This window comes from Paramormyrops kingsleyae, chromosome 19 (genome assembly GCF_048594095.1).
Source record: "Paramormyrops kingsleyae isolate MSU_618 chromosome 19, PKINGS_0.4, whole genome shotgun sequence".
Classification (NCBI taxonomy): Eukaryota; Metazoa; Chordata; class Actinopteri; order Osteoglossiformes; family Mormyridae; genus Paramormyrops; species Paramormyrops kingsleyae.
Window position 1 is genome coordinate 12,068,326 of NC_132815.1, and position 21,996 is coordinate 12,090,321.

General features: G+C 46.5%; 1 long non-coding RNA gene across 2 annotated transcripts; it reads left to right on the top strand.

The window, feature by feature from the left end:
* Positions 1–250: 250 nt before the first annotated feature.
* On the top strand, positions 251–16,579 carry LOC111841352 (uncharacterized). 2 transcript variants are annotated; one of them, XR_002837647.2, is made up of 3 exons: positions 251–430; positions 14,637–15,237; positions 15,467–16,579. It is a non-coding gene; the product is annotated as an uncharacterized lncRNA (long non-coding RNA). The 2 variants fall into 2 exon arrangements; XR_002837648.2 differs by having other exon boundaries at positions 14,637–15,225.
* The last annotated feature ends 5,417 nt before the right edge of the window (positions 16,580–21,996 follow it).

Below are 21,996 nucleotides of genomic sequence, written 5' to 3' on the forward strand. Positions count from 1 at the left end.
TAAATGTAAAAGATATTTTATATGAACCAACTTCAGTTTTAGTATAGTCACAATAAAAGTAAAATTTGTTCAATAAATTATCAAATAAAATTTTTCCAATAATAATTACATGCGCATTATAATTTACGCGTGAAGCGCTCAGTGACAGAACCGCAGACGGAGAAAAACTCAAGACTCATTAAGACGTTAAAGCAGAAAATCGCGCTCGGGGCGTATAATCCTCAAGTCGAAGTCAGGTCGCCCCCCAGAGGCCGAAGGAGAGAGTGCATCGCTCTGAATTTCATTTGGCCATTACTGCCTCACGATGTTTGAACTATTAATGGTGCGCGTACCTATCGGAGTGCAGCTGTTCTGATGGCTTCCTTCTCAGAAATGTATTTTGCGGGCCCGGCAGGATCGACCTGGAGCGAGTTAAAATAGCCCTTCTGCGGTGAGTATCAGAGGCGGACGGCTGCACACGGGTGACCGGGTAGCCGTGACGAGAAGCGCACATCTGCTTTAGTCTTCATCCCCGGGATGAAATTCCCGTCGTGAGCCGCTTGCACCAACCCCGTTGATACACATCCAATAACAGTTGGAAAAAGCCCTAATTTTTATCGTCTATGTAATTTATATCAACGGAGGTGTCACGTGGGATTTACACCTCTCCGAATTAACGCGCGAATGCATGCATTGCTTGTAAAATGATTGATTATCAGCGCAGATGAAACACACCAGTGTAGAAGGCCTTTTGAGAGAGCAGGCAGGGTGTCTAAGTTATTGTGTAGAATTCCCCCCCCCCCAACCCCAGCCTGGGTCAGGTTTTCCTATTTAGCCATTTGGGCGATGAGGCATTTGTTGGGTTTCCACTCAATGTAGATAAATGGGATCGTGGACCATTTGCGAGGTGCTCCCAGCTCTGATCTGAAGGACCTTAAACAATTAGACCACAGGCAGTGGTGCTTTGGGGTGGCCATGGAAATGGGGGGGACGTGTAAACACTGGCAACCAGTGACCCCTGTATGCAGTGCTGGGGGGGCGGGGGGGGGGGCAGAATGACCTCACGCTTCTGCAGCACATTTCGGCTGATGGATGGAGGAGCTGATGAGTGCAGCAGGCCCTGGGATTTGGCTCCGGCAAACCCACTGATGCAGGAGGTCTGGAGTGGGTCTCCGTGCCTCCAGAGTGGCCCACAGTGCCCCCAAAACCAGTGACATGCATGACATTATTATTTACATTAACGCCACCCTGCTGTTCTAAATGGGTAGTCATGGAAGATAAGAGACTAATAGCAGTAGTAGCATATGTTGTAACATAATTATTTAAATTCATTGGTCATTTTTAAATACCGCTACATTTTTTTAGAGGTTTTGAAATTAAAAGTAGATAGATTGCACTGTGTTGATGATGATGACGTGCATGATTATGACAGCCACGATTGCACTGGTAAGATTACTAGATAAATTTTAAATTTTAATAAGGATGCATTTCTTTGATAACAAATGAGAGAGTGACAGTAAGGCAACCCTCACTCCAGACAGAAGTTTGGCAAATACACTCCCCAAAAAGTCTGTTACCTTTATGCCGGTGATCATAAGGCGTACGTGACTTTTATTTCCTGGAAAGGCGGCAACTGGGGCAGCTGCATTGTTCAGCTTCAGTCATGAAACGTTTAATCGCTTGGTCTGCGTTGACGGTCTGCATCTCGGCCCTGTGTGTGGTCAACACCATCAGCACAAAATACCCACTAAATGGAACTCTTGTTTCTCTTCAAATTTCATATCAGTTTCTTTTAAAGTTATGACATAAGTCGAGGCTTTTTTCATTTAAATCATTTCCTCTTCATTTTAGTAGACAATGGTCTCCTTTGCAATTAAGGACTTTTGTTGGTTACACTGAAAAATTGTCATTGCTCAGAAAAAGGATTCTGTAACTATTTGTGTCATCACCCAAGAAAGGGCTGCTTGCACAGAGAAGGTGTAAGAAAAACGGTATTTAAATAGCGAGAAGACCTTGCAGTCTGTCTTCAGCTGGTGATCATTACGGACTATCAGGTCCAGTTTGGCTAAATCTAGTTCCTATTACCTGTTTATTTTCATAATGTACTGGTAAGCCGCACTAATTATTCAAAAATGCATTATTTATTGATAAGTATTTCTATGACATTATTTGCCAATCGGATGAAGTTTAGCCTACCCGGGGGCTAGTCATTAAGTTGGAATGAAGGTTAAAGGTCAGCTGGTTATGTCTTTGCAGCAAGGTTTGTGTCAGCTCCCTGGAGTGAACCTCATTCCATGCGCTGCGTCAGAGCCGAGCAGGGGAATGTCCTGTCGTCAGGATCAGGGACACGGGCCTCACAGGCTGTCCGTAAGAGAACGTGACGGCACCTCCCACACGCCTTTATAAGCCAAGTCCAAATGCTGAGGTATTAGAAGCAGAATTTCTTTTGCAGGACACTGCGGTAGTGAGACGGCGCGGGAACATTTCGCTGTCATGTGACTTAACGGGAACGAGCGTTACAGGTCAAGTTTATTACGATGATGTAAATTTGGCTGAACAGCATCCAGACCCGTTAGAATCTTATAATAAGAACATAAGAAATTTACAAACGAGAGGAGGCCATTCGGCCCATCAAGCTCGTTTGGGGAGAACTTAGCTAATATCTCAGAGTTGTTAAAATCTTATCTAGCTCTGATTTAAAGGAACCCATGGTTTTAGCTTCCACTACAATAGCAGGAAGACTATTCCATACTCTGACTACACGCTGTGTAAAGAAGTGCTTCCTCAAATTTGTTTTAAAATGTTCTCCCGCTAATTTCCACTTATGGCCACGAGTTCTAGTATTTAGACTAATATTGAAATAGTCACCAGTTTTCAAAGTACGATTCACATGACAAATGACTGTAATGTGATGATAAGAGAACACACAAAATATAGGTTATTAAGCCATCCAACCATTTTTCCAACTACTTTTCTGCTTTCATGGTAGTGGGGAGAATGTAGTTATACGTTGAGTATATGCACTGTTACACTTAGCTTTGTTTGTGTATGGATAAGCTTATATGGGTGTATATATATATGAATAAAGTGTAAAAAAAATACGGCACGTGGCTTAAGTAAGTACCCTAGCAGTGGGCGTGTGTCAGATCGGAGCAGTTCTGGAGCTGCTGAATACACGTGTTTTGTTAATCTCCTCAGGCAGGAACTTGGTCTCCTTCTGGACAATGCTAAGATCCATATGTTGGAATGAAACCCAATTAAAACTGCCACATGTGTCATGAATTGGAGTGAGAGAGCGCCCCACCCCCCTCCCCCCACCCCCAGCACGCACTGAAGGCTCGCTTCTGTGACCTCATAAGTTCTGCAATTAATTATGGTGGGGGTCCCGATCCGGCCTGGAGTGGAAAGGAGGAGGTGGTGATGGTGTGGCTGGGTGTGGGGGGGTCAGTCTGGTGAGGGCCTGAGGTCCGGGGGCCCTTCTTCTGTCAGGGGTTGAGGGGGGGGGGGGGTGGAGGCTAGTGAAAATAATGTCTCCATGTTAAACTAGCCCTGAGGTGCCTGTCTCCACCTGCACTGAGAGCCCCTAAACCCCACCCCCACAGCCCGCCATCTGCTCCTTTCATCGGGGGTTAGTGGCAAAGTAGAATTCCATCACCTCGCTTGCCTTCCATCCAGCTGAAAGTCAAAGACCATCCAAAAAAAAGGCTCTTTAAACCTCCCCTTATCCAAACAGGAAACTGACCTCCGACCCCGAGGATGTAACGGTACACCAGTGGAAATTTCATTACCCCCCTCCCTTCAGCTGGTCTAAGTGAAAATGAATTGTGTAATTATCCGGATGAGCGCAAGTGTAAAACTTTACAATGTGTCACTCTGATCGTGGCTGTGAGAGGCGCTTGATTTACTGTGGCGCGGCTTGCTACGTCGGCCCAGCGGACAGGCACCGCGGGGAGAACCTGTGTCCCAAACAGCGGCCTCGGAGATGGTGCAGCACTCCTCTCGGCGGGTCTCTGGAACGCTCTGGGGTGGCGTTGTGTCTTAGGAAGAAGGACGATGAAAATTTGGGAAGACGAGCTGTGTGACATGCAGTACAGTTGGACGACTGAAGTCACTTCCTGTACTGTCTGTGTTTATCATATATACTGCAGTCTGACAGGAAGCTTTCATTTTTTTCAGTCACAACCATTACACCAGGGATGGGGAACCTGATCCATTTAGGGCAGCTGTGGGTACGGGTTTTTGGGACAACCTGTCAATCAGCCAATAATAGTAGGTCCCCAGGACTGGAGTTGCTTTATTATTGGCTGATTGAGAGGTCATTCCAAAAACACGCACCCGCACCGGCCCTCCATGGATCAGGTTCCCCACCCCTGCATTACACGGTGAAGGACATGGACAGACGTAATAGTGGGAAAGGCATGAGTCACAGTCATTGTAGTGTGAAGAACATGAACAGTCAACTGTGAAAGACATGAATTACAATCGTTATAGTGTGAAGGACGTGGATCACAGTCGTTATATTGTGAAAGACATGAACAATCATAACAGTGTGAAAGGCATGAGTAACAGTCATTATAGTGTGAAGGACATGAATCACAGACATTACTGTGTCAAGGACATGAGCCACAACTATAATTCTGTGAAAGATGTGATTCACAGTTATTACAGTGTGAGAGACATGAACTGTTATTTTTACAGTGCAAACATAAATCACAGTCATTAAAATATTAAGAACTTTCAATTCACCGTGTAAGGCATCATAATCATTCCAGCATGTAGGTCATGAATCAAGGCCATGCTGGTCTCCCCAGACTGCTGCAGTATATACAGTAGACAAGTCATGAAAGATGCGATCCTGCCACATGCAATAACCAGGTACTCAAAGGCACAGGCCCGAATGTGTCCCATGAAAGATCTTGTCTTCTGCGGGGCCATCACCTCGACCCAGGTCCAGCTTCCACACAGCTGCCTCCCGGACCCTGTGGAGTGCGGTCATGTTTGCATCCGATCGAGTGTCGCAGCGGAGATTCAAAGTGTGAATCTGTAATTAACTTGCCGTGGAACCTCAAAGCGGTGAAAGATAAACCCTTTTGCTAGAGCTAAAAATAAAGCCACAGGAACCGAGAATTTTTAGGTAAACATTTTTGCTCAGGAAGTGTAACGTAAGACGGCACAGGGGATTCTTCACGGGCTGATCTACTTTTATCCCACTGATCCGAGGAAGTAAGAGGAACATTTCCTGGAATCCCGGGGCAATAAAATAATCTCAGTGTTTTTCGTAAAACCACATCAAAATGAAAGTTGTGTGAAGCTTTGGGGGGAAAATGCCATTGGCTTTGGACGCAGGGGGCCTTCTGTTTCCACGGAAATGGAGCGCTTCCTCCGCCCGCTCACCTAAGTGACCCGATCGCGGCCGACTTTGAGCCGGACCAAGTCCACAGCCAGCGCCGACTCGTGCTCCAAAACAAGCTTCCTTGGTTTCAGAAAACCCAACTGTCCACAGTGCATGCAAGTTTAATTTTCTGTAACCGCGGAGACATTCGATGACTCATATGCTTGTGAGTTATGCATATTTCACCCGCTATCACATTAGGGTTTCTCATGTTTATTTACTTGCCCTGTGCCTCTGTTGCGTGGTCTTGATGTTATTTCAAGAAATTAATATTGCCCTTAATGTGCCCAGCAGACAACCTAAATTTTTGATGTAACTTGTAACTTTAAAATTATCATCTGGGATTAGCAGAGGTGCTAGACTTCTGTCCACCTGTTATTGGTAAGATCTTATATGTTTCTGAAGCTCAAACACCAGAAAAGGGGATCCAATTAACAACACAGAACATTAAATGTGAATGTATGCCCTTTACATTTCGCCCTCACTACATGATAATGGGTAATTCTTGTCAAGGTGAGCACACGTGGCTCAGACACCAATCAGATGTCACCTCACCAAACTCATCAAATCCAGAGCTGCTGAAGAGCAGTCCTGCCAATCAGGAACATCTGTGGGAATCGCCACACCTCCAGGGAGGGGCTTAGAGAACTCGAACAATAGCTAACGTTCCTCTGCAACAGGCCTTCCTGCCTTGCAAAAAACGGCTGGTGTTTTATATCCGGCATAAATAATCCCCCTGTCCATCTGATTTGGCCAGATTTTGGCATTGAGTCGTTGTCGATTTTTTATAGCACCTTTGTTGAAAACACAGAGGGGAAAGTCTGCTTGCCAGGGCAAATCTTTTTTTCTGAGCAGCTGTGTCAGTCCCTGACAGGTGCAAGGCTGGAAAGGAGCTAGAGCGCGGATCATTAAAGTGAATCACTAAACGTGCCTGAATGAAACATGAGACTTTAATGCACCGGAGAGCGGGAAATACATGACATTATTCCTATTTGCAGATGATGCCAGTTGTGTTTTACACAATGATAAAGTAAAGAGGCACTTCATGAACGATAATGAATTGTTTATCTTTGAAAGAATAGTAGTCCAGTAGAGTGGTTGTCTTGCTTGATGCTACGCTCAGGTATGTCACTAATGAATGAGTCATCACCATCAGCTGAGGACCAGATGTAAAGCTACACAACATTATTTGTTGTCAGTAAAGCACGATTCATTCAAACTCAATTCATCTGCAGGCAGTGTGAGTGTGACCTTGATGTCTTGTCTTAAGCCTTTTTCACACATGAGCTCCAGACATTGTTTGGAGAATCAGGTCTGGACATTTTCCCATGTTGTCCTTTCTCACATGTGGCACACAACTGGAGATTATCCATGTCAGATTGCTTCACACCTACTAGAAATACTCCAGTTGGAGTAGATGAGGAGTAGCGGTAAAGCAAGCAGGAGGCAGGACATGAAGTACGCTGTGGAAATCACAGCACTACAGCCGGTTGTTTCTGAATCATTCCGTCTCTCCAGCTAGCCATGTTTGTTGGGGTCATCTTCGAGTAAATGACCCTTCTTCTCTGCCCTCAGATGTTTGCATTCTTCCGTTTTTGCGCCAATCACATGAGAGAAATGTCATTGACACGCCCACTCACTCTCTGTGAATTTTCCAGAATTATCCCAGCTCTGTTCACACATGGGGGTCAATCGGAAATTACCCGGACTTTGTACTAGGGAGCTAGCAGGGTAATGTCCATTTAATATCCGGTACGACGGATTCGGACATTTGCATTCAGACACACATCCCCTCCGGGTAATGTCTAGAAAAATTTAGGGTGGCAGTGTATGTCTGAAAGTGAGTGTATCTAAATCATTGCATCAGCAGTGGTTGTTGAGGAACCTTCTCACCATCTCTCATGCTCTTCACTGGCTCCTTAGTACTGAATGATGCAACCGTGACAGGAAGCACCCAGTAACATATCATCACCCAATCAAAGTGTGACAACGCTATGGAGAAACTACCTTCTCCATTGAGTTTGTTATTCCTTGCTAATGCCCTTAACTAGCAGTTATCTTTAGACTGGATCAGCTAAGTGTTAGCCTTGCTGCCTACACAGCAGTCATTAGGAGGCGTCATGGATTGGATCGGCATCCTCAGTTACCTCCTAAAAGATGTGATCTGTGGTGGAAATGCGATTATATGAAAGTATTAAGCTGCTTAATGGTTTTCGCGTTAAGGTGCATGGCATTCAGGGATCTGGGTGGTCTTCCAGCTGTACCTCCAGAGCCCCATGGCAATATGTGGTCCTCGTTTAACCAGCGTCTGTAAAATGCTCCTGACCACTTGTGGATTTTGTGTGCTCAGTGGACTGTGACATAGGCCTGGCCTGCCAAGCGGCCAACGGTCTGGGCGTGGTTGCTGTGAATTCACCCCCCCCACACGCACACACACATACACACACTCGTGACGGTGCCAGCCCGACTCGTGGCCTGATGGGCCCCAGCCAACCTGGGCGGCCTCTCCCTTGGGCTCATTTATTGGGCATGGGGCCCTTGGCACACACCGTTACCACACGCTGCGTTGAAAGAGCGTCACATTGCCGCTGCGTCCCGTGACGACAGCGTCGGTTTCTCCTGGCTGCCCGTCAAAGCTGGGCCCATGATGGTGGCACAAGGGGACATTTTTGCCGGAGCGACTTCTTGATTGTTAAACATCCAGATCTGCCGCACATTCTTCTTGCAGATCTTGACTTTACCTCCTCCAATCTTCCTCGGTTTAAGATATCAAAGATCCTCATTCTGTCGTAGAAGGGCGTCAGTGGCAGCCCCCCCCCCCCCAGCACCACCCCACATCCTCCTCTCTCTAAGCACAGAACTCAAGGGTGCCCACCCCCTGCACCCAGATGGCAGTGCACATCTTTCAGGGGGATTGGGGTCTTCAGGTTCACTGGAGAACTGCACATAAGCCCTTCAGGGAGCCTCCACTGGCCGATACATCCATCAGTCAACCTGCTGTCACATCATTGTCATGTTTACTTCTCATTACTCGATGTTTAAAAATGGGCTTCAACCAAAGACATCCCCTCCATTTCTGGAAGGAGTCACTCCCCCCCTCATTTGCTGTCTCCCACCCCAGAATCCACAGCTACATGCTGTACTGCAAACCTTGTCGTCTTGGTGATGGAAATCCCTTCTGTGTTCTCGCTCGTCAAGGGCTGGGCCCTCGACCTCCATTCCCTTCACAGTTCAACAGTAATCACAGTTAATCTCTCACTGATGATGTCAGTCACCATTCAGCTGATCCCTATGCTACCTGAGAATCAGCGACTAATAGTCAGTTTCAGTCATATTAACATGGCTCTAAACTGCTAATGCTAATGCTAGTGACAATATTACCTTTAAATAGATGGATGATCTTTTCTTTGAAGAATTCGAATAATTTTATGTATTTAATATATGTTTGTATATTTAATATGATTCATCTTCTGTACCACTTGTGCTATTCAGGGGCACGGGGGTCCATAGCCTATCCCGGATACCATGGGTGTAGGGCTGGAAATAAAAAATTGGAGATATATTATTATTATTAGGAATTATTGTAACATTTACCGTTTACCATTTGTATTACTTCTTTTTCACATTTCAGGATCTTAAGCAAGGTATTATGAAGTTTTCACCTCAGCTTTTCATGGGCGAGTAAGTGACCCTGAAACAACGGCGTATGGTCCGTTATCTTAAACCTCAGACAAAGTAAGTGAAATGACAAACGCAGATAGAGCGGGCAGCTTTAAACCCCAGGGAAGGCGAAAAAGTGTGAAATTAATTTCACACATTCTCAGCAGCTAAGGGAAGGCCATCACGCACCAGGGAAGAGGACTGCAGACCCCCCATCACTGAATTTAGCTCTAAGTGGTCCATTGACCTTTGACCTCTGGCCACCTACATGCAAGTCTTCAGTTCGGAGCTCGCTTGAGTGGAGAGTGACCGTTTAGAATGGCATTAGGAACATGGAGGGCTCCCAGGTAACTCTTCTCATCGTTTTCTTCGGGGGTGATCCTCTCTTTATCTTGTTTGGCCTGGTTGTCTCCCGTTTTTTGCGTTTAGCACGACTTCGGCACACCGGCTTCGTACGACTGGCTTGTGCCACTTTAATGACCCGGCTGACATCTGAGAAACACGTGCAGGGTCGAGGGTTGCCACCCCGCGCCCAAATTGCTGAGGTCCTCCGTGGTGCGACCAAATGGTGGAGTCGTCAGAGTGAAGCGAGAGGCCAGAGGTCAGGTGCTCGGGCCCGGGTGGATCAGGGAGTTCAGCGCAAACGTAACTAAGCTACAAATGATAGGGTGGGTGGAGATTACTGGAATGTATGACTACAAGTTAAAAAGTTCCTGAGATTGCTTCATGGCATAGATGCATATAGAGCCTACTACAAAGACCACCACTGGTAACAGCACCGCCAACAGGCTGTCTGATGTAATTGCAACTATATGCAGCTTCGCCAGCGTTAATGCACCAGATCTCCTCCATTTGTGAGGCCGTACGTTTCCTAGCAACAGCGGAATCTAAAATCCACGCATCCCCAAAAGGAGTTCCGTGCGATTGTTTATCTTGCCCAGCTGTCTTTGTGCCAACACAAGAGAGAAGATACCAGCCACTAGCCAAGCAGCAATGCTCTCCATATGGCGAAAGGCTCAGATGTTACGCCGCGGCACTCTGGCCTTGCTCTGCGCAGCCTGACCCCGGAGGTCGCCTCGGAGGTCATTTGTCCAAACAGCGGTTGGAGGCCCTCAGCTCCTCGGAGGGGGACCCGGCTGGTCGTAAATCACTCCCTAAGCCTGTGCTGAAAGAGCAGCTGTAACAGGCCGCACCTTCGGGATGTCTTAGCGCAGTTACAGATGTAAACACGTCGCCACAGCGGCAGGGATTAGCCCACTCTGGACCAGCGCTCTTTGATTCTGAACCTCGATTCCAAATCCAGGCCTTGTTTTCAGGTAGTTAGTTTAATAATTACTGATTCTGATTGGCCAGAGGCTTCACACCTGGCTCACAGGTAAAGGAAGGCTGGGAAACCAGCAGGGCTCGGACCTTGCAGAACGTGGTTTAAATACCCTGCTCTAGATGCATCAGATGCCGCACTGCAACTACAACAAATTGGTGAATTTAGCTATTAAAATAACTGAATATTGAATTTGAGAAGAGATGCAGGGGCCTCAAGCCTGTGTAGCACAGGGCACAAGTTTGGGGTACACCCTGTATGGGATGCCAGTCCATCACAGGGCACAAGGCAGGGAACAACCCAGGATGGGGCGCCAACCCATCACAGGGCACAAGGCAGGGAACAACCCAGGATGGGGGCGCCAACCCATCACAGGGCACAAGGCAGGGAACAACCCAGGATGGGGCGCCAACCCATCACAGGGCACAAGGCAGGGAACAACCCAGGATGGGGGCGCCAACCCATCACAGGGCACAAGGCAGGGAACAACCCAGGATGGGGGCGCCAACCCATCGCAGGGCACAAGGCAGGGAACAACCCAGGATGGGGCGCCAACCCATCACAGGGCGCAATTACACACCATTCACTCCTATGGGCAGCTTGATAACTCCAATTACCCTCAGCCTGTCTTTGGGCTGTGGGGAGGGGGGGACTGGAGTATCCAGGGGAAACCCCCCGATGACACGGGACATGCAAACTCCACACACATGGAATCCTGGAACCCGGGTCCCAGAGGTGACAGTACTAAACCGCAGCACCAATCCTCATCGTAACTACATTACGCAAAAAAATGTAATTTCTCATGATGAATGTGGTTAATATTCATAATAATTTTCTCTTTTGTCTTTTTTATATTTCCCTTCAATGTATGTAACATATAATCAGTAACCTTTGGATTGTTTTTAGGGATTTATTTTTATCCCTCTTAAAACTTTTTAAATTGGTCATTTAGGGTGTTTTTAATGGCAGAGATTTTATTTTGGAGTCAGACTAAATTGTTCTATACTGAACATTTTTAGTTCTTAGTAAAAGAGCACTGTTTCAAAATCCTTAAAATAGGGTAACCTGTAAAAAAAAATTGCTGCTTAATTTTTACTGGTGCCATTTATTTTCCAAAAAAAAAGCTGTAGAATGAAATTTATGAATTGTACTCTGACAGACACCAGTTAGATCCAGAGGTGCACAGTGGACAACCTGTTTTTATAACTGAGCTGAACTGTACCCATGTCACTCATTTCCAGGCCATTTGTTCACTCATCTACTTTATCAGCTTTGAAAGGGCTTCTTGGCTTGGCTGATGGTTCCTGGCAAACCTACGTGGCGCCTGTTTGCAGTACTTGGCCAACGCACCGTTTTCGCCTTTCGAAATCCAACTGGAGAGCAACACAACTGAGTCAGGCTTGTAAATGGAAAAAAAAACCATAGGACTCCGGTAAACCAATCAGAATGAGGAGTGTCACCTGCAGCCTCGTTGCATTGGCTGAGGAACTGAGGTGCCGGTGGCTGCGGTTCTCAAAAAAATTAGCTGAGATTCTAATTATCCACAGCCTCTGTTAGTAGCTGGGCTTAAGCTTGACAGGAAGGATCACTCATAAAAAGGCAGATGAAAGGCAACATGACTTTTCAAGAAGCACTGTGCTGTTCTTTCACTGATCAGTGCGTAAATGTTACTTGAGGAGTTAAAAATCTAATTCAGCAGTGTCTTTCTTGGAAGGTGTCCTTAAGTCACAACCCAGAGTTAAGATACAAAGTCAAAACAAAAAACTTTAAAAAAAATAAAACTGCATGTAAAGTCATTTTCTCCCACCAGTTGGTCCACATGTATAATAATTCAGTTTTTCATCATATATTATATAATGAAAATAAAGTTAGGGGCAGAGTCACAGTCCACAGCGGGAACGTGTGTTGCGATGTATAATCAGCCTTCTAACGGTGACCTGCTCTGTCTGCATGGTGGCTGCCGTGGAAACGGCTAATTAGGACAATCTGGGCAGGAAGCAGTCAGGTCTGCACCTGTGTTAGCAGACATATCAAAGTAGCGTGTCACGTTACGGGGCACGCGTGTCACCGGCGGCGATGACACCTTCACAGTGAAAGCCAGGAAAAAATCCTGCTTTCACAAAAAGAGAGGTCCTGTCCCCAAACTATGGGTCCCTGTGGGGCATGGGGGTTAGGGCCGGCTACCGCAGCCTGACCATTCTCTGTGGTAATCATATCGCTTGGTCTCAGTTGCAAGGCGCTGCCTGCAGTGGCTGAACAGCACCGTGGCTGTCAGTGAGCTCCGAGAGGACAGCAGGCCGGGTGTCAGTGGGCTGTCAGTGAGCTCCGAGAGGACAGCAGGCCGGGTGTCAGTGGGCTGTCAGTGAGCTCTGAGAGGACAGCAGGCCAGGTGTCAGTGGGCTGTCAGTGAGCTCTGAGAGGACAGCAGGCCGGGTGTCAGTGGGCTGTCAGTGAGCTCTGAGAGGACAGCAGGCCGGGTGTCAGTGGGCTGTCAGTGAGCTCCGAGAGGACAGCAGGCCGGGTGTCAGTGGGCTGTCAGTGAGCTAAGAGAGGACAGCAGGCCGGGTGTCAGTGGGCTGTCAGTGAGCTCCGAGAGGACAGCAGGCCGGGTGTCAGTGGGCTGTCAGTGAGCTAAGAGAGGACAGCAGGCCGGGTGTCAGTGGGCTGTCAGTGAGCTCTGAGAGGACAGCAGGCCGGGTGTCAGTGGGCTTCAAACCTGTTCCTCTGCCCTGTCATCAGCTGACTTTGAATGGTATCAGTGGGCATCCGCCCGTAGAGGCATGGGCAACAGCGTCTCTCATTTGAGTGATAAACACGTGTGTGTGTATGTGTGTGTGTGTGTCTGTGTGTGTCTGTGTGTGTGTCTGTGTGTGTGTGTATGTGTGTGTGTATGTGTGTGTGTGTGTCTGTGTGTGTCTGTATGTGTGTGTGTGTGTGTGTGTATGTGTGTCTCTGTATGTGTGTGTGTGTGTGTGTGTGTATGTGTCTGTGTGTGTCTGTGTGTGTGTCTGTGTGTGTGTCTCTGTATGTGTGTGTGTGTCTGTGTGTGTGTGTGTGTGTGTGGTCTCGGCCGCTGCCCCTCTGCCTGGGATCCTCTCCCGCCGCTGTTTCCTTTGGCAGCTTCCCTCTGTTGTGACTACATTATAGCGCCTTCCTCATGTGGCCGAAAAAAGGGCCGAAACCCGAGCCCCGGAGCGGCCCGTGGACATCGGCATCCACGGCGCTTTGAAGCCACCAGCTCTCTCCTCACAAAGCCCCTTCTTAGCGCCGGTGTCGTCCCTCAGCGGGGGCTTTCCTTCCATTTCCGCTGCCCTCCAAGGCGCTGTTTCCTCACCGCTATTCATGCCTCGGTCCGTTGGGCGTCTGCTATGCTGGCGGAATCGTCATGGTTACTGATATACTGCACATCTCATGTGGACACGTTCCTCTTTCCCGTGGGATGCAGGCCTCCATCGCTCCAGTTTTGAGAAACTATTGCAGGACACAGATATTTACTCAATAAAATGTTTCACCAGTGTGGCTGTAGATGATTGTTTTATCTTGAATAACGAATGCAGTGGTCTTTGGGGTTGATGTGTGTCTTTGAGTTGGAACTCTTTGCCTGTGATCAGTAGGTCATTGGTTCAAGACCCAGGCTTGGCAGAATGATTTCACCATTGGGATCCTTAACCCCAATTACCCCTCCAGAACTGCCTGACCCTGCTTTCTCAATTGTACATCACTTTAAGTAAAGTATTTAAACTTAAAATGTAACAAACCTGAACCATAATGTTATTCAATCCCACAAAGGGTGAGAAAATTTAAGTCTAATCTAAAGGATCATTTCCTAGCTCGCATAGCCTCGTCCTATGTGCCCAGACAACAATTTACAAACAAATCAAAGTGTTTGTTCCTCCTGTCAGAAATGTTACACGTCAAAAAAAAAAAATCCCTGCTGAATTAAAACATTTACAATACTGTGTATATATGTCTTTGTCAGAAATAATGTTTATGTGCTTTTGATGTTACTTTTTATATTTGGGAAATCAGTGCTCAGTTATAAAAGCATCAGACAGTTAAAAGAAACCAGATGTCAAACCATTTAAAAATATGTCTTTTTCTGTAGTTTCTCCCCTTTTCTTGTCTTTGTCTTTTCATTATTCCATGCCCAGACCTGGTTTTCGCAATATGAAATGAATCATGACAAGCGTTCCTTTGCTGTTATACTGGGAACATTGGAGTGTACGTCTTAGAGCTGAAAATGTATTGTCCATTTGAAAAGCAAATTACCCATTCCTCCCACAGGTAGGCGATGCAGTGTAACCAGGCCGTAAGGGTATGATGATGATGATGATGATGATGAAGATGATCGGAGACAATAAGCTGCTTTTGACACGGACTTTCAGAAAACCTCAGCGAGTCATTCTGTGCAGAAAGCGAGCTCCGCGGCAACAGAACTTGGCACATGTTTCTTCAAAATATACAAACCCAGTATTACAGGAGAAACAAAATACGGACAAATCCGCCACACAGTTATCAAATTAAGCTAAATTAAGTAGACAAACAATAGCCTGTGGCAGACCAGTGTCTTTGTCATTTCCAGTAATAAAACCCAGTCCAAATAAACTACACACAGGGAAAAACAATCAACCTTTCAACAAAACCAAACTACAGTCATGTCATAATATATGTATGTGTATAACTGGTATTGAAAAAACTATTCCTCATATATATATATATGTTTTTCCATGTACAAGGACCCCCCTGTTTTTTGAGCAATACTTAATGGCTGAACTACGTTAATCAGTCGACAAAACACGGGTGTAACTTTACTTTTGGACCAGAAACCAAAGCATAGAAACGTACAGCTGTTAAAGGAATCTTCCGTCATAAGGTAAACTAAAAAGTAAGACTCCGCCGTTTAAAGGATGATTTAATCTTCCTTCCTTCCTTTTCAGAGCCCTCCCTAGTGACCTCTATGCCGCTAATTTAATTGTAGGGTGGGTGGGGGGGGTGGTTGCTGGTATAGTTTTGCAAACATTAACCAGTCATCAAGTGGCATTTATTAATGTCACTACGATTTGATTTGCAAGGACATAATAATCCAATTTTATGATGCATATCCCTGTACTCAGTGTGCCGTGATGACTCCCGGACAGACTGGAAACCCCCAGCCCAGCTATAACTCCTCCGAGAGAAAGGGAGAGAAGGCTGCTATGGCTGTAGACTCCGAAAGTGCCTGGGCTTCGAGGGGCCCAGTGCTGCGTGGAGTCTAAACGGAAGAGCGCCGAAGCGAATGACCCCCGTGGGAACCTGGATAATAATGTAACTGTCAACCATCACGCTCCCAACAATGCCTGTGCTGACTGATCGGTAACTGAGGTGATAAGACCAGAATATCTGATCATCTGACGGTTCCAGGTCACAAATGTCTGGAAGTCAAAATCCCGCCTGTTTTTCAGCCTCGCATCCATTTTGGCAGAAAGAGCCTCTCCTGAGTCCGAGGACTGCAGAATCGCTGGCGCTCTGCAAGAGACGACTAAAAAAACCCACTGCTTCAGGCTGCATTTGCCTGACCTGCTGACCACATCCAGATGATGTCATTCTCAAACCTAAGGAAACCAGACTGGGACAGTTTAATATCTGCTACCACAAACGTCTAAAATAACAAAAATATCATGATCCCGAATGGAGACCTGGTCATCGTCACTTCAGAAACATTTCTGCTGCTGGACTCCTGATGTGTAACACTGGTATTTCATATTTATAAACTCTTCCCCCACCTCATGTTATACGTTATGATCAAGTCATATTCCAGGGCGTTGATTCCTGAAATAATCCCCAGGTTCTCTGCGCTGCTGCAGCGGGTAAGTGGCTGGAAGCTGGTTTGATGAACATCCAGGGTGTCCCCTGCCTGGTCACTGCTGGGGGCTCATCACAATCCGACATGAGCAGGGATAGAAATGAATGACACGAATGTGTTATCATAATCTGCAGCCAGCCATGACTCTGTTACTCTAGTTATATAAAAAGGCAATTTTGCACAATACCTATTGTTTATAGAATCACATTTTGCGTGCTTCCATCCGTAAAACCGCTAAATGATCCCAATAAGGGTTTATTTTAATAAAGCAGAACAGGGATATGCCTTGGTGTGACTTTTGCAGCCCCGCTGTTAGTCTGCTGGGCTGCTGTGTTTTTGTTGATATAAAGTCAAACAAAGACTCATAGTTTCCTATATTTGTCAAGCTGGCGTTTGTTGCTTCTCTCTTTTTCTTCCAATAAATCGAAAAAAAAAAAAAAAGGGCCATTTTGAGTTTTACTGGAACACCGAATCATTAAATGGTTGATTTCAGATGGCAGAGTGTGAATGTTTTAAATTAGTTTTTATTGATCTGCGAGTCTGTTCATGGCCAAAGGAAAGAATGACACTCCCTGGCACGTTACCTTGTGGATTTTCACCTCAGCTGTTAAAGATCTTTTTAAACACCTCTAGTCTGGTACCTGTGAAGCAGGATCTCGTAGCAAACAACGCAAACACTGTAGATGTACATGCAGTAGTGAAGAGAAACCGCTTTTGTTGGGGGTTTTTTTGTAGTCTATCTCAGTGCTGTTTGTTTTTAACCCTTTGTATGCACATGTTCCACTATCGGCCAGACTAAGTTATATGGGACGGACAATCGCTGCATCCACAGGCTTTATCCGTCACCACCCCCCCAGTCCAGTGTGTCACCCTCACAGCCATCCTGAGATCACATCACGACAGTGATCAATGCCCCACGATACTGATACCCTGCGGGCAGCTGGAGGAGCCGTCATACGCCAAGGCAAGTGACCGTCGCATCTTGTGCCACAGCCGGGGGCCCATAGGATCCCTCGTCTTCACGTCATTCGTCATCACCCAGTCCCGTTTTCCCAAAACGTCTCCTTGGATTCACTTGGTCTCCGTCACTCCTTCCTTAAGACCCCTCTTGCTCAGGCTTGTAATTGGGCCTTTTGATATGACCGCGGCCCCCAAACTGCACTGCAAAACTGCACTGCAGTGGACGGTGCCAGGGCCGCTCTGTGCCAGGGGATGGAGATCTACTTACGGACATTCGTGCTCTTGCGGAATAACAACCCTCGGCTAGGTCACGCTTCCATTCTCGCCTAACCGCTTAACCACCATTAACTGCAGCCTAATGAAAATAATAGAATCTCATAAAACAGTCCCTCGATTGCTATGCCTGCTCCTACTCACCCGTAAGAAGTCCTCAGGCCTCGGAGCTGCAGACTCGAGCAGGACGCCTGTCTTTGGGGGGACATGTTGTCGTCGGGAGGCTAACGCACCACAACCACATGAGTGGGCTGTATTTATGATCGAGCCACAAGGAGGCGCCACAAAGGGCTTTGTCCTGGATCGCAAAGGATGCAGATACGGTCTGACCCCGAATCGCACCCGTAGGGGTGTAGCTACAGTCAATCCCTATTTACATTGGCAAAGGAGTAAATAAAATCTGACCTGATTTGCAGTGGAAAAAAAATCTGTAGATCACACTGGTAAGACAACTAAACACAAACACAATCCATCCCCACTCTCAGTCCCAGGGATTCAACTTCTAATGCTATCTGGGGTGAAGATGCTGCCGAAAACAGGAAATCAATACTGAGTGTAAGAAGTTCATTTTCTCAGCATTGGATCAGGTCCAGAACTTTTTTAGATGCGCTGCAGGATGTTGGATGTCTTTCTCATAAGGCTGATTAATATTTTCCATGTGAAACTGATGAAGAGATTAAAACGAATAGGAGGTTATGACATAAACCGCCTTATCATTTTCAGTATAATTACGAATTGTGTTTTCATTCTGGGATGGAACACATTGGGACACTTTCAGATTTTGACCATTGAAAGGTCTGAGTTTCCACAGGGTACAGTGGAGGGAACCAGTGGAGACAGACGCTGGTGATGTGATCCCAATGGCGTTTCCTGTATGTGATGATGAGTGGCCTGGTACCCAGAGTAATCTTATGTATCATATTGGAACATCCTGTGCATGTCTGTGAGCTGGCTGTCACTTCCTATGCATGTCTGTGAGCAGGTTGGCATTTCCTGTGCATATATACGTGAGCAAGCCGGAATTTCCTGTGCATGTCTGTGAGAAGGCTAGCACTTCCTCTGCATATCTGTGGGCTGGCTGGCACTTCCTCTGCATATCTGTGGGCTGGCTGGCACTTCCTGTGCATGTCTGTGAGCAGGTTGGCACTTCCTGTGCATGTCTGTGAGGAGGCTGGCGCTTCTTGCATATGTCTGTGAGCAGGCTGTTTTCCTGTGCACTGTCAGGTCCATACGCTTGTCCCTAAAACATCCTAGCGCCCAAAATCCCCACCTCGACAGAAGGTTCCACCACTGCAGGCTGTAAACCCCACCACAACAGTCGTCTGTTAGGCCACACTGTCTGTCCCTCCTCATGTCTGAGCCTCAGTCTCCGTCTCTCCAGGTGGGTTATACCAGTCAGCACTTGCTACGATTCTCTGGGAATCTTCTCAGGGGCCACGGCTTCCCAAGCAGCCTTCCAAGCCCCCAGCTCCAGCCTGTAACCCCCCCCCCAATGCCCCCCAGTTTACACAGCCGTTACGCCCCATGGAAGCCAGCCTCACACAACCCTGCACGCTGCCATATCCTGCTTGTCTAACACGACCCCCCCAGTGTGCTGGAAACCTTTGGATCATACTCAGCCGTGAATAAAACCTGAGCTGAACATACAGGGTGTCCCCACGGCACTTTAAGATACTGATCCATTTAATGAGTGACCCCCCCCCCCACAGGTTAGCCTCCTGTATGACACCGTTTTGTGTTTCAAAGTAAGAATCACTAGATTCAGCTAATAGCAGTAATTTGACATCACAACAAATCCATCATTGTTTCTAATGAGGTGTCAGATTTGACTGCTCACTGCACCGGATTGATGCACAGATTCAGGCCAAAGAAATCACCATGTGGCCTGAACAGGATGGAAACGTTACCGCTAATGTTAACACTAATGCTAATGGCTTCTGGGAGCTACAATTTCAGATTATTTACATTCACTGCCTTACATCTGCCTGATAGTGTGTTTACAGTGAACTAACACATCATATTCAGGCCCTACATGTTTCAAAGCTATAATTTTACAAATGCAGGTAGTTTTTAAATGACCATCATGACACTGAAATAAGAGCAACCATCTTACAGCTAAAACGAGACAGATGTATATGCACATTTTATTTCTGTCACACATTCTCACTTACATTACATTTTCATTAAAAATAAAACACTCAGTCATGCTGTTCTCTCATCAGTCTTCTGGTTACTTGCTCTGTTAGTGCTGATTTTTCACCCGGGAAGAGTTTAAAAGACTGAAAAGCGGGCGCGCCGCTCACACCAGCTGACATGAGTGGCAGCATCATTGGGAAGGAAAACCAAAGTGTTGTTACACAACTACCGAACACCCCTGGGAGAAGGGGGGGGGGCAGAGGCTGGGAGAGATAAACCAAGTCTTTCCAGAAGCTTCCACGGTGAATATGAGAAACTTTGATCCTACAATTATTATTATTATTATGATTAAGGTCCACTTGACCATCTGTTTTACCACCTCCTTAGGCATTGCAGATAAGATGTTGGGTTTCTCTCTGGAAATGAATGTATATGAAGATGTCAGGATTTTTTCCCCCACAGTGGGGTCCTGCCTCTTTCCCCCAAGAAGGGACTCATTGTGGCCGTCCACCTGTGTGCCTCGAGACCGAGGACTTCAGTGCTTCCTCAGCGCCGGATCAAACAGCCGCAGGGAACCACGGCAGATCTGCTGCAGCTTAGCTTCAGTGCAATGAGGGAGCCACTGCAAAGTACACTCCCTAACCCTCCCACAGAGGAAACTGCCACCCTCTCGGTTCCGGTCCCTGAAGGGGTCCCCAGGTTGCACCCAGAGCTCATATCCCGTTTGAAGGCAGATCAGATGGACCCTGCAGCCAGGAGCCCCAGTACACAGGTGTTAAACCCCACTGCCCCTTTTTTTTGAGATATGAACAGTAACCACCCCCCCCCCCCACCACCACCTACCCACACCCTCCATTCCATTATGCAGGGGGGCCCAGCCAAGCCAGCACACCCTCTGGATGCAGCTTTGGTTGGTAACCAACCTTTTATTGCATCAGAAGATACGGCTTTCAGTATATGATCCCCGTGATGGATCAGTCTCCTGAAATGACTATTATGGAAGAGCTTATCAGGAAAGGAGAAACCAAAAAGCATGCTAACTAACATGCTAATGTAACTAGCATGTCCTCTTGCTTCTTGGGCAAGAATAAACCACAGTGTAGCTATTGACGTGTATTTCTTGCTATGAAAACAATGCCCTGGGGTAATAATCACATAAGACAATTAAGCATATAATAAGATCCTTCAAGCATTCATGGCAAAACAGACACAGAGAACTGATTTGGACGAATGTGGTGGAAGTGAACATTGTGACCCACGCTATGAAAAAAAGCTACTTTAAGTCATGTTTGAAAAATGCTGAACAAATCAGGGTTGGCAATGAACGGCTATGCCTAGTTACTTCCTTTAAAAGTTTCGAAAACAGTAACAGTCTGTCCTGTGTGCAAGGCTTTGTGATTCCACTTTTAAATTATTAAATGTTCTGAGCAGCAGATTTTAAACTGAAGGGCTTCGCAATTATCCTGTGAAAAAGGACTGAAAGTTTTAACACACACACATACACACATGCACACACACACACACACACGCACACACACACACATAGGGTAAACATACACACACTCACACACACACACACACACACTTAATTGTGGATGATTTATAATCCTGTTGAGAACATTTCCGTATGGAAAACGGCTTACAAGCTGCTTTGGATACAATGCAGGTTGCAATGTCTCAGAATCACTGCGTTCGCAATATATATTTATATATTTTTTTTGGCGCCAGTGTTCATTTCAGAACTTTTGGGTAGTCAAAACACTTTTAGCATATTAACCTGTCAGTAGCTGTGATTTAGTGATTTAGCAGTTTTGAGGTGGGTGAAACACAAAGTGCAGATTTACACTGAGAACAGATATAACACAATAAAAATCAAAACTCCAGACATTTTTACTTGACAGCTTCCAGGGTTTGTGTCTAACTGTTGCTCAAAATCAGCCCCAATTCACTCCAGTATGTGTTCTACTTGCTATGGACTAACACTCTCCAGTCCTGAGCTTTGACTAGTCCCACTACGGGGGACGTGTTTACTGGTGACCGTAAATGCTTTCGCGCTCTGTGGCACTCAGCCGTCTGGAGCCGTTGATAACAACATTGCGTTAATGTTACATGCTGATCTTTCCCAGAAAAGTGGGGAGCATGAGGACCCCATCTGCCCCTGTCAACTCATTAGCCGTCCTCTCACGTCTTGAGTAGCTCTTGTTACGGTAGTAAACTGCAGCTTTGAAGTTTTAATGGTGCCCTGAAACTCGACCGGGCCCTAAAACCGCATTTCGCGTTCCTGCACCCGGTGGCCAACCACATCGCACGCAGCTACAGCCCCGACAGCAACTCGGCCTAAGAAGCACACACGGTGTATGCAGTACTTATCCTTTATAGACCTCAACATACTGCTCGCATGCTCAATGCCAGCTTTCCAACCAGACTTGATTT